This window comes from Protopterus annectens, chromosome 2.part1 (genome assembly GCF_019279795.1).
Source record: "Protopterus annectens isolate FY-2018-M chromosome 2.part1, PAN1.0, whole genome shotgun sequence".
Lineage (NCBI taxonomy): Eukaryota > Metazoa > Chordata > Ceratodontiformes > Protopteridae > Protopterus > Protopterus annectens.
This window is the reverse complement of record NC_056729.1, coordinates 917495943-917508084: the sequence shown is the minus strand read 5'-3', so window position 1 is coordinate 917508084 and position 12142 is coordinate 917495943.

The following is a 12142-nucleotide window of genomic DNA, read 5'->3' as shown; positions in this document are numbered from 1 at the left end:
TGAACTCTTAACTATTCAACTATGGCAGTGTTTATCCTGCTCTGAGTATGTGTGTGGCTTGCCAGATGCTACTGTGACATTTTTACCTAGTAGCTACCAACTAGCATGATTGTTTCTCAGCACACAGTACTATTTTACAAATCCACTAGATTTGACAGTAAATATACATGACATGCTTTGTGTACTAGACTTGTATATTCCCTTTACATTAATTCCTACTATTTTATGATATATTTCTTTCAGCACAATGTTCTTGTATAGCAGTCATGGCTTAGTGGTAAGTCATGCAGACTAGTGTTTCCAAGGTCCTGGGTTTGAGACTGAGGGAGGTATTTTATTTTGTTGCTGAGAAAACTACAGGCCTTGTCATTCAGAGTGACTAAGGCACTTTTAAGCAGTTGTAAGTGAGTTAGCGCTGGTTTGCGCGGAAGTCACGCATGCGCACTGCCACTTAGCTTCGCTCACACACGCTTAGCTAAGCGCACAGAAGTGCACACCCGCTTACTACTGCTTAAAAGTGCTTATTCTCGTGCACACCCATGCTATTTTCTTTGAAAGAAATGAAAATGGGGAGATAGGAAAATGGTGAAAAAGGGGTCACAAAGAGGGTAGGACAGTAGGAAAACAAGCTCGTGTTTTGCAGGAGGGATGTAGGAAAGGCCCATAGCTGCCCATTTCTTCGTCAGCAACAGCTGTGCATATGTTTGTAATTTGGTGTGAAATTTGAAACCTTCCACCCCTGAGAGAGGTGTAAGGACAACAATAATACTTGTTGCACAGCCAATTGTAATTGCCAGTTTACATGTCCAGCAGACATGTGTGCAAAATGGGCAGCTATGTATGGGGCATAATTTTTTTGTGGGTACAGAGTGCACTTTTTTTTTTTTTCAGGTGAGAGTGGTATGTCAGGTACAGGACGTCGGTATAGCTGGGGAGGTAGGTTGGGGAGGTTAACAGACAAGACAAACAAGACGCATACAGGAGCAGTGTATGACACATGTGGGGGGTTACACAATTGACAGGGATGGATGTTTGGATATCTCGAGCCCATGAGCCCACAGATGGCAACAGTGGAACTGAGATCCCCACCCATGGGCAGTTACCACTGTGCCTTCACTGCCCAGGACAGGGCTGTGCTGGGGGCTGTGTAGGTCGGGCATCAGGCACGCCTGTAAGTTGTGCCACCTGTGCCTCAAGCTGGCATAGGGGCCCAAGCATAGTGTGCCGGATCTCCCTACGCACCACAGTCTGGACACTATGGAGGGTGAGTGGATGTTCTCCTCCGGCCACGCTTGCAGAGGGGGGACGAGACCCATCCCCTGTAGCGCTTCCACCTGCAGGTGGCACAGGGCCACCGGAGGAGGGTCCGGCCTGGGCACTACTGCCAGGTGCACTCGCCAGCTGAGGTGGGAGAGGTGGGTCTGCTGGAACCCGCCTTCCCTGTCGTCCTATGTTTTGCATTATGTTATGTCAGTTTGGGTTAGTAATGTACAATACCATTTACAATTAGTTGTAACAGCATGCATTAGTATTCCCATTAACCAAACACCCATAAATTCAAGCCATTGAACAGCAAGCATAACACATGCATAATTTGAACAGCAATACACATTCCAACAACATGCAGGGTTGATTGATGGCAACAGGCCATCGGGTTTGGATGTATGAACAGGGCAGATGCATCAACGTACATGCAAATATGTATGAACCAACAGGACAAATGTCCAGGGGTGTTAATTGTGATTGCACATACCCATTTCACATGGAATGGATTATTTGTGGTTATAGGGTAGGGTGAATAAATATTTAATTAACAACTTCAAATACCTATACATATGCTGTACATTACTACTAGCTGCAGATATATACACACTACAGGTCTGCCTACAGTTTCCTATGTGATAACTACTTCAGGTTGGTGATAGGAATGTTACTTCTACATCAATCTACATTTCATATTTATTCATACACATTCATATCTGGCTCTGTTCAGCTACATCATCCTGCTACATTTGCTTTATATGGCTATAGACAACTGTGGATGTTTGGTATTTCAGACAACCATACTTTCTGCATATTGCAGACTGAGAGCAACATATCCAGAGTTTGGGACACACATTCCAGCTTCAGTACTGTTTTCAACACATGTTGCTGTTTGGTTCTGCCTGTCACATTCATTTCATTCTGTACTGACTGCAGTATACTTTATTCAGGTGTTATTACTACTTTATTGGTGGATTCATACCTCTTTCTCACATTCTCTCACTTGTTTTATTTTTACAATTCAGGATGGTACTTAATTCTCGGCTTTATTGACATGTTTTACCTTTAGTTATAACAATCCTTTCCAACAGTCTCACTTATGTCATGTTTCAAAATTTCAACAGGGATATATTTCACAAATGTGTTTTACTCAGCTTCTGCAGCTGTACTTTTCAGCCTGCTGCAGGTTATGTACTATTATATTACAGGTGGGACATCTTTATTTCAGACTTGTTTCATTTTTATGTTTGGATTACAGGCTGCATCACACTTTTGTAATCAAGCAATACTTGCAAACTCTCTTACACTGTTACTTGCACATTTTATTAATTAGTGACTACACTGCACTCTTTTGCTAACTGTCATACTTGTATATTTATTTACAGTTACAGGGAGAGAATTACTGACCTGCCTGGTAGCGCAACCGCACCAGCCTATCACCATAGGCTCGACAGTTCGTAGAATGGACACCTGCAGCTGTAATATAAATGAAGTAACATTGGAATACACATCTCCATAATATCAGCTAGGTTAATTTCTTACATACATAATTACATGTAACTTACTCAGTAGTGGGGCGTTGGGCATTTGCCAGGTCTCCTGGATCCAATGGTTCAGTTGGTCCTGCTTCCGTCTCTTCAGGTCCGCATGGTGGTGATGGACCTGCCCACCAGTCCTTGGTATTCCTGTGGCACTGGTGAGATCATCTGCCAACCGGTCCCACGCCTCAGCCCTATATGCACCCCACAGGACCTGGCCCTGCATGAGTTGGGCCTCATGATTATGGACAAGGAGCCAAACCATATATTTGGACTCCTCAATGCCCCACCTCTGTGCTCGGAAGCAACTACCCTCTCCTACACCTGACATCCTGGCTGCAAGTCAGTTCCACAATCGGTTATGCTGTGCATTCCCGCCTATGGGGCTTATATATGCCGTTTTTCCCGCACTTATCTGTGATTGGCCATTTTGGTATTGTATCAGCTTCACAAAACCTGCTTTGTCATGCTCCTCTTTCTATTCATTCCTATATATATGCTATTACTGAATTTCTAAGTGCAACTGTCATGGCTTACTGGTTCAGTACTTGGACTATGGTACATGTTATCCTGGGTTCGAACCTGGCCATTGCTTTTTATATTTTATGACTGTCTACACAGGCTAGGAGGTGTGTCTGTGTAAAGGCAGTTTTGATACAGCTTGCTCAATGTTGCCCATCTGTTAGCTTGTTGGCAAACGGATCACACTGGTTTACGCGTGGTTTGGCTGTCAGCACGCATATTACACTCAACTCAACTACAGGCACACAGTTTCAGCGTGTTAAAATGCTGCTCAACCCCGCGCACTCATTTTACACCTATTAAACCACTGCTCACCTACGGGCACGCATTTTACACCTGTTGTAACACTGCTCACCTACGGGCACTCATTTTACACCTGTTAAAACACTGCTCACCTACAGGCAGATATCCTCAACTTGTTCCACTGTAGCTCAGCTATAGGCACATCTGACATTTTTTTTTTTTTTTATTATCTCACATTTCTTCAAAATACATGGCCCATTTCATTACATTTTACATAAAATATAATTTTATATATGTACATATATGTCAGGGAATTGTTTCATGCTTATTTCACTGAAAATAAAAATTGATGTTGTGGGGGCTCGAACGATGACTGCCTGCTCTTCAGCCAACGTCTCTATCGCTACACTATTGCTTCTTGGCTTACTTTGCATATTTAGTTCTTATATGCTTTTCCGCTGACAGCTAACTGTGGCTAAGCGCCGGGTACGCCCGCGCAAACGAGCGCACTCACAGGCAAACATCTTTACAACTTATAAAAAAAAATATAAGATGTTAATTTATACATTTTATGTTCATAGTCTGTGGGGGCATGTGTTGTGTTGTGTTTATTCACATTTACACGGACTCTGTTGTGGGCGTTTACTTTCGGGACTTTTTCTCTTCTGGGGGCGTGTCCGTTTGCAGGGCTCGCCCTACGGACACGCCCCCTACTGTCTTACACGGACCATGTTAGCCTTAGGTGTGATTCAGCATGCCCTCATGCATATGCATGACATGCTGACGTCACACCGTTTAACTGCAGCCTCCGTGTAAGCCTTGTAACTCGTACATGGAGGCTTCGTGAATCCTGCCCGTTATCTTTAAAAATGTTAGAAAACATCAGGGACTTGTCCAGTTAATCATGTAGATATTCTTTTATCATTAGTTGCCCTTGAGATGGTAAAAGTTGTGCCCAGGCTCAGGTATTAATAATGAGGTAAATAAGTATTTCCCTTTTCCCGCATAAAAACTCATTGCTGAGATATTCGGTTATTAGGGGCATTGTTCAAGGTATGATTCCAAACATTACATTGGATAGATATATCACTTCATTTCTTATCCTTTGACTGCTTATAGTTTTGCCTACCTTCTATACAGAGTTTTTCATTAGTATATCTTGCTAAATATTATCTACCTTCAGTGAAGCTCAACATGATAGTGCATAAATGCTGCAGCAGAAATATATCTATATCTCACTTCTTCTACCTTCTATACTACTGCCCCAAGGAACTCAGCTGAAGAAAACAGTTTTGCCAGCATTCTACTGTTTAAAAGTAGACCATGAAATATCACTCTGCACTCTTGTTTATTTACCATGTGTCATTTTATTTCTTGTCAGCTGTTCCTTTCTTAGTTTAATGGAGATATTTAAGTTTCCAAGTATTAAGCTATGTGTAAAACCATACCACTAATATCTGGGTATTCACTGTAGTGAAGAGATGCTTAAACACCCCACACATATGCAGGAATGAAGATTAAGGACCTGTTTCCAGTAGTTCAGTGGTCCCTCAGCCTCCTTTATCTAATTGTGCGTCTCTCAGCAAGTCACCTAACCAGACAGTGCTCCCAGGCTGAGTCTAAAAAAAGTTCATGGAGAGCAGTGCTCTACCCTGGTAAACAAATACAAATACATAGGTTCATAGGAGGTTACTAGGCTAATGGTCGCAGGGCCTTTACAAGCCTAGCCATGTAAAAAAAAAACAAAAAAAAAAAAACAGAGCACCCTTGTTCAATTAGTTAGATGGTTGTTGTTTGCCGAGCGATACTGTGATCAGCACCAAGTGCCCTTGTCCATGAGGAACATTGGTGCTAACCCCGGGTGAATTTGCAGTTTCCCATCCAGTTATCAAGGTTAAAAAAACCAAGTAAAGCGCAAATAACCAATAAAACCAGTTGTCAAGGTTGCTCTTAAATAGGCTCATAAAGGAGCTTTGCTTCACATGAAGTGGGCGCTTATTCCAAAGGACAGGCAATCTCTGGGAGACACATCTGTCTCTTGTGCAAGTTCTATTAATATTGCAGGCCAGGTTGATATCTCTGGAGCGACTGACTCTTGTCCCATTTGATTTGCGGATGTGCAATGTTTCCATTAGGGGACAGTCAGAGACTGTTCTGTACACCAAGCACAGGTCACCTCTTAGCAGCCTGTATGATAGAGTTCAGTGACAGGACTTTCAGTCTTTCCATGTAGGTCATGTCTTGGAGGCCCTGAATTCTCTTGGTTAATAACCTCTGTGGTATCTCCAACTGCTGCAGGCGTTTGGTGAGGTACATTCAGAAGGGAGGATTGTAGTCAATAAGTGGTCAGACAAGGGCTGAGTACAACGGAGTAATGTCCTCCTTGGTCTTGGATGCGATGCCCTTATTTATGAGATGGGCAGTATCGAAGGCTTTCCTTACTACTGTGGACACATGGTAATTGAAGTTTAGATTGCTATCAACCTGTATTCCCAACTCATGCACCACTGTGTTAGAGCTTAGAGTGGTGCTGTCTATATCATAACTAGCAGGGACTAGTTCTCTACCAAAGGGGATAATGAGGCATTTTTTTGCATTTAGTTTCAGTCCATGGCTCTGGCACCAATCGTCTGTGTCAATCCCTTCTGTATTTTGATGATGGGAGTCTATGATTGCTCCCAGTTTACAGTAACTGCAAACTTAGTGAACCATAGGCCCTCAACTTTTGACTGGACTTCAGAAAAATAAATTCCAAACAGTAGAGGGCCCAGTACATATCCCTGTAGTACACCACTGGTAACTGGTCTACAGATAGAGGTGGATTCCTCAACTTTAACAGTGCAAGTTCTATCAGTGAGCCAGTTTGCTACTCATCTGGTGTTGAATGGGTTGATACCAGCTGGGAGAGTTTCTATGATCCCTGAGTGGTGAATTCTGTAAAACACCTTGGCTAAATCCAGATAGGTGGTGTGCATTTCTTTACCCTCATCCTGGGCTTTGCAGACCTTGTCAGAGAAGTTTACCAGGTTTAATAAGCAAGATCTACCCTTGACATAACCAAACTGGATTGGGTCAAGAGTTTGAAGGTTGCCTATCTCCTGGTTGATAAGGTCCATGATGATTCTTTCCATGGCCTTGCAGATAAGGCTGGTCAGGCTAATTGGTCTATAGTTCCCAGGGTCAATTGATGGACCCCCTTTGTGCAAGGGGATTACTCTTGCTGTTCTCCACTCCTCTGGCACAAAGCTCAGTATGTGGTTAAAGAGACAGCTAATTGGCTCCGCTAGATCTTGTTTTAGGTTATTTAGTATGCAGCCTGGGATGTTTCTTAGTGCCAAAGAGGCCATATTTTTTGCCTTGGTTGTATAACCTGCTCTTTTAAGTAAAATGGTAGAGAACAGGTTTCAGAAGTGCTATAGGGTATGAGTGTTCGGGACAGGGGGATGAAGTTGTTGCCAAATCTATCAGCCAGCAGGTTGGAAATTTCTTCAGGTTCAATGTGAGTGGTGCTGTCCACTATAAGTTCAGCACACAGCTGGGTATTCCCTTTGAAGTTTCAGATGTAGCTAAAGAATGTCTTATGAATGTCTTTAGCCAGAGTTGCCAATCTAGTATCATAACTTGCTTTTGAGGACTTTACAAGGTTTCTGATTTGCTTGTTAAGGCTGTGTAGGGTAGTTTTCCCTTGCTGAGTACATTCCTTCTTGTTCTTAGATATCAGTTTGCTTCTTTTGTTATATAACTTATTTATACTTGTAGTCCACCAGGGGTGGCTTGGTTTTGTGAAAGGACCTAGTTTTAGTCCTGTCAGATACTGCAGTCAATGCATTTGCTTAAGTGGCTATATAAGGCATTTTTGTATTTTGCATAGGAGCTGTTGTTGCCTGTGTTAGCGGGGGCTTTAAAACCATTTGTGTAATCTCTTAGGAGGCAATAGTTTTCTTTGGAGAATTTTTTTATTTTTATTTATTTATTTATGTATTTATTTAAATTTTTTTTTTTTTTTTTTTTTGCTTCTGTGGGGGTGTCAGGACTGACCTTTATTTCAAACACAACAGATGTATAGTCTGACATAACTAGGGTGGGCAGCACACTGGGACTAGTGTAGTAGCCTCCCTTGTTGGTCAGTATGATGTCTAGGATATTTTAGTCCCTTGTTGGGGTGCAGACTAAGTGTTTTAGTACATTTGAGTTAACAAAATCCAGGAACCTCAGTGCAGTCGGGTTTGTGCTCATGTAAGCTACCCAACTGATGGATGGGTAGTTGAAGTGTCCCATGACCAAAGTGTCTGGCCATATACTGAGTGACTCAAGAAAGTCCAGGTAGGTGATGTGTTTCTACTAGTTCATGGTGGGGGACCTATAGGTAGTTATGATGTGGTAGGGTGTCTTGCCTATAGTTATTTGGACCTGGAGTAGCTCAAGAGAGTTGTACTCTTTTACCATTCGGGAGGTGTATTTGGATTTAATGAAAACGGATATACCTCCACCTTTGGTTCTTTCATGCTCATTTTGGGGTCTGAGCATTGTAGTCCTGCACTGCCAGGGTGCGTTCCATGGCCTTAAACCAAATTTCAGTGACTACACAGATGTCAGCATCTTCCAAGGTAAGGAGTGCTTCCAAGAAGTGCAGCTTACAGTTTAGGCTCCTAGTATTAAGCAGAATGACCTTGAATTTGTATCTAGAGTATTTTTCTATGTAGGAAGTTTTGTTGTTTTAACATAGCCTAAAAAAAGCTCTATGGGGGATGCAAGTGCCTTTGCCAATAACCTTATGCCTTGAGGAGACAGGTGAAGGCTGTCTCTGGTGAAGCATCGAGGTCTGTTGACCATGTCTTCCCAGGCTGACAGGTACTGGAGCCCCTTTGAGTGACACCAAAGGCTAAGACAATTGTTAAAATCAATCACTTTTTGTCTGTATTGTGGCATCATCCTAGGAAAAAGTAAAATGCTGCTTAGGGCTAAGGACATACCTACCTGGCATACAAGCTGAGAGCTCTATCATGTCTCTCTTCATATAATCCAGAGAGGTATGCCTCAAATCATTCACTCGAACATGTACTATAACAGTCATAACAGTAATTGCTGCTGAGTGACTTGAGTGCATGCATGACCTGGTGAATCCTGGCACCTGACAGGCAACTGACTGTGACCTTCTTGTCCAGCCTGGTGAGAGAGATGTATGTGTGTCTCACTACTGAGTCATCTATGAGTAGGAATTTTGGTTTAAAAGTGTTTTGTCTTAGGATCTTGATTGCTGAGACACTGTTATATGCGTTATGTGTACTGGTGGATTCTGTTCATGTACCAGTATGTGAGGGTTGTTTGCACTTCGGAGGTCCCTGGTCTTTTGAAACCTCTTGGTGAGTACCTCCACTTATGTGGGTTTATGTGTCTTGGCTTTATCTTGTGTAGGAGAGATGTGTGAACTGACAACCTTTCTGATAACATGTTTATTGTTATGTGAGAGGACTGATTCTAATTTCATGGTATAGTGACATCTCTAACTGCGGTGGTGGTGCTGCGGTAGCATTGTCACCTCACAGTAAGACATTGTCCTATTCGATTCTCAGCTAAAGCGTCTTCTGTGTGGAGACATGCGTGAATGGGCGTACCTTTGTTGAAGGTTGTGCATCAAAGCTGGCAACTCGGCACGTAAAAATCTGCTGCCAATCATTAGCGGACCGGAGTTCCACTGTGGTGACCCCTAACCGGGAAAAGCCGAAAGACACAACAAAGTGACATCTCTCACATACTGTATTTGTTTGTTTTAGGAGTAGGTGGTTGTCAGCATACATGAGACAATTGCTACATTGCCTCAGGATGCCCATGTCAATCAGGCTGACTAGAGAAATGTTAGTAAACCGGCTGTCCATAGCAGCAAGTAATTCCTGGTTTCTGGGAGGGCAAAAAATCAGCTATTGATCTGGGATTAGCAAGGGTACTTAAAACTATATAGGAATTGTGAAGAAAGTGGGGTGATGCTTTACAGTGCTTAGCTGAGCTGCCTGCAGTGCAGCAGTTTGCAACCGAGTTGCCCAAAGAGCAGGAGAGAAACCTGAGAGTGTTTCGCTGAGTGGTGTTCAGGGGAAAAAATGTGATTCTATGCATTTGCATCTATGCAAGGCACCATTATCCCCTACTGGGCAGTGCTCAGCTATGCCAAACTCTGAGCAGCTCTGCCAAACTGAGTGCAAAACCACGTAAACGCAGTGCTAAAATACAAGTCAATTTAAACAGTTCTAGTACAATCTACCAACAGAAAAGCCCCTACTAGAGCCTTTATTCCAACAATCTCCAACTGAGATGGGTCCTGAGTTACTCACTTCTGTCACAAGGGTGCAGGGGGGCCCTTTTAATGTAAGATGGCAGGTTTTAGTGCTCAAGTGATAAACAGTCTAGATTCGGCAAGTCTGAATCTAGCCTATGCTATTTACACAGATGAAGCAAAAAGATACAAATGCTGCAAAAACTGTAGAAAATGAAGTAACAGTTCAGTGAAATACAGTACACACGTGCAAAAACCAGGCTTAAATTATACTTATTTGTTGAAGATTTCAGTAGATACCTTGGATTCTCTCAGATGCACTTCAGATCTCTGGCTAAGACTGCCAAATTCTGAGCAGCTCCGCCAAACTGAGTGCAGAACCACATAAACGCCGTGCTTAAATACAAATGAATTTAAAAAGTTCTAACACAATCTACCAACACAAAACCCCATCACAGAGCCTTTATTCCAGCAAACTACAACACATAAATAAAAGTGGTCTATGTGGTAGCTACTTTGCATGCCAATAAAATGATTGACACTGCTGGAGAGCACAGTGAACCTGAAAAAGCTTTTCCACTGATACAATAAAGCCTCATGCAAAATCTTAATGTTTACAAATTATGCACTATTTGTAGACATCCACCAGAACCCCTCCAACTAGCGTCCCTGCTGCATGAATAGTTGTTAAAGGCCATAAATAAGAATATGCCACTTCTAATAATGTAAGTCAAATTACTGAAATGATTGTTCAACACTCACTAGGAGTATACCCTGATTTACCTTGTATTTTTTTTATTGTTCTGTCTTCTTTGTATCTGGGCCCACAGCTTCAGAATTCTGTTTACTACATGTGTTATCATCATATACGTTATACTCTTTACTTTTTACATCATACACTAGTAAACATGTTGTCATCATATCAGTATATACAAATATCATCAGAAGCATTATATATAAATCATCCATGATTTATTCAAACAAGATTATATTTGTAGTTAAATGATGACTGAGTGGTACTTGGACAATTACCATACAATATGATTTGAGTTGTTTGCAGTTAATCTCTACTAAAAAAAAATTAACTGCCTCAAGTGGTCTAAAGCTCCATGGTATTTGCTGCAGATATGATTTGCAGAATTATATATAGTGTACAACTGCTATGGTTCAAATTCATGTTGTACAATGACATAAGGTTCTTGTTGCCTGCATCATTACAATTCATTGATAGTAAGAGTAAAGCAGCAGTGTTGTTATTAAACTATATTAATTAATTAATCTTTCAAAGAACATTTTCAGGGTATATTCTAATTGCAGGCAGTAGTGAATTCCCATGGAAACCAAGTCACAGTGGTCAAACAAGATTAAAACCAGCATCTGAAATATAAACTGAGTCTCTGTGCATGGATTAAAATCCAACAGAATTCCTCATGGTCACAAGGTCTACATATGTATCAAAGGATTATAGGAGGTTACTAGGCTAATGGCCTTGGGGCCCTTACAAGCCTAGCCAAGAGTTTATCCCCAAAAAAGAAACCTCAGTCAGCACTTGTCACCACTGTCAATGAGGGACACAGGTGGAACCCCTGGGACAAATTTGGAGATTCCCACCCACTCATCAAGGTTGTGCTTGAAGAGGGTCAGTGAGGTACTCTGTTTTTTTAACATATATGGGAAGTCTATTCCAGAGACAGGACAGGCCCTAGGAGACAAACCTGTCTTACCAGCAGGTTTTGTTGATGTATATTAGATTTAGGCCTTTCAAATGGGTAATGCATGAGGAATTAGACTTACGGTTATAGAGCATCTCTAGTAGGGGAGAGTCTGATATTGCTTTGTAGGTGAGACACAGATCATCTCTGAGCAATCAGTACAATATCAAGCAGAGTGATAATGATTTGAGCCTGTCCCCACAGAACAGGTGTTGGAGGCCATGGATTCTCTTTGTGAGGTATTTCTGTGGCCTTTCCAGTCAGTGTAGGTGTTGAGGTACATACCAAACAGGGCATTATAATCAATTACTGGCCTAATGAGGGAGGAGTACAGAGAGGTAATAACTTTTTTTCTGGATGCAATCCCTTTACTTTTAAGATGAACCACGTAAAAGGCTTTTCAGACCACTGCCGCTACATGATGGTCGAATGTGAGATTGTTGTCAACTTGAGTACTCAGGTCTGTCACCACAGGTTGTGTGCTTAGGGGGTTTCCGTTTATGTGGTAATCAGTAGGGGCTGTGTTTTTGCTGAATCGCATGATAATACATTTTTTTCCATTTAACTTAAGGCCATGACTTTGGCACCAGTCATTT